This window comes from Octopus bimaculoides, chromosome 20, assembly GCF_001194135.2.
Source record: "Octopus bimaculoides isolate UCB-OBI-ISO-001 chromosome 20, ASM119413v2, whole genome shotgun sequence".
Classification (NCBI taxonomy): Eukaryota; Metazoa; Mollusca; class Cephalopoda; order Octopoda; family Octopodidae; genus Octopus; species Octopus bimaculoides.
In genome coordinates, this window is record NC_069000.1 from 8,608,173 (window position 1) to 8,610,088 (window position 1,916).

A 1,916-nucleotide genomic window follows, 5' to 3' on the forward strand; every position below is an offset into this window, starting at 1 on the left:
TGGATGGATGGATGTATATGTATTTATGTTTGCATGTATGTATGATTTTAAGTATGTATATATGTACTTTTGCGTGTGTGTATGTGTGTATACATACATACAGGGTGATTAAGGTATTTGAGGACATACCCTTGTTGGGTCATTGCGGCAATTTTTGTTAACTCTGTATAATCTTTGTTTCAGAAAATAATAATGGCTGATCCTCAGCTTACTCAAGAAATGAAGAGGTATGCTGTTATTGTGGTTATGAAAGATGAGCATAGCGATTTAGAAATATCTCGATTTTTAAAAGTTGCCAGATCTTTCGTCAACAAAGTTTGTAAGGAGTTAGAGACTGAAGATGGAAACGTATCACCAGTAACAAAGCATTCTTGCTCTTAAAATGTTCATTCTTGCTCTTAAAATGGCGTCCATTCTCATAAACTCGTCACTTTAGATTACTCCACAAGTTTTCCATTAGATTTTAGTCGGGGGAACGGGCAAGCTACTTCATTATTCGAGGTTCACAGAAGCCTAATTATTACAGATACTCTGTAGTTAGTTTTCTCCGCTGAGTGCGAGGGCGCATTATTTTTCATAAATATTATGGTTGTCTTGAAGGTGTTCGTTTCTTTTTTTTTTAACTAAGGTTCAAGTTGCTTCCTCAGAAAGGCTATATAAAGCATCCGCAGTCATTTTAACACAGCCAGGCACTTTCCGAGGACCAACCATAATACATGCCCAAATCATGATGCCTCCTCCCCCATTGCTGGCGTCTCAAGCGCTGATGACGATCTCGTCCATTTACAACCCATCCCTTGCTCCAATCATCAGCTTCATCAAGGGCAGCACGAGTTCCGTCCGTAAACAAGACTTTTGAAAAGTCGACCTTTGTGTTATCTTCTGCTCATTTCAGACAATTTTGTACGTGTATTTTGTTTAAAAGAGGCCTTTTAACTGGTGTCATTGGCTTACACGACCTTTTTCAGGTGACATCGGGTAGTTCTGGACGCAGTTGTTACGCCAAAGCACTTGGAAAGTTCTCCACTTGTAAGACCTGTCTTCTTTACAGCTTCCCGCTTAATTCGTGACAGAGAACATTGAGAAATAGCCCTCGACTGACCCTTGTCGGCTCTCTTGCGTATTTTCGTACGAGTTGTAGCAATTTTTGTTTTTTTCACAGATTGGTGATATTTTCTAATTATTTTAGATATCTCTAATGTTGATTTACCTCTTGCAAGTTCAGAAGTAATAATAGATTTCTTTGAAACAGTTAAGTCACATTTACGACCCATAATTACACGATTACCAGACCATTTATTAATAATTTGGAACACTGAAAGTTCGTGGAAACCATGCAAATGGCCGTAGTTTGTTTTCACTTGCGCAAAACCTCACGTTTTTTACGCACCACGCGCATATAGCTGTTGCCATCTTTCTGTGGAAATTTTGTTGAATTCCAATGAGTAGTTTTTAGACAAAATTTTTAAAATGTTACGTCGCAAATAATTCGAAACGCAGTGTGTATGTGTGTGTGTGTGTGTGTGTAAGCGTGTGTGTGCATGTGTGCGCGTGCACGCCTGCACACACACACACACACACACACACACACTTATGCTCATACATAGGAACACAGTATCTTGTTTTATATCGTCACTGCTTCACTTGCTTCCGATATTGTTGTCGATGCAACATCTGTACGTGCATAGGTGAATATGTATCTGCGCGCGCGTGATTGTGTGTGTGTGTGCGTGTGTGTGTGAGAAGAGGGAGAGGGAGAGAGAGAAAGATGGAAAGATAGATAGATAGATAGATAGAGAGAGAGAGAGAGAGAGAGAGAGAGAGAGAGAGAGTGTGTGTGTGTGTGTGTGTGTGTGTGTGTGTGTGTGTGTGTGTGTGTGTGTGTGTGTGTGTTACATAAGTTCTATGTAAAATAA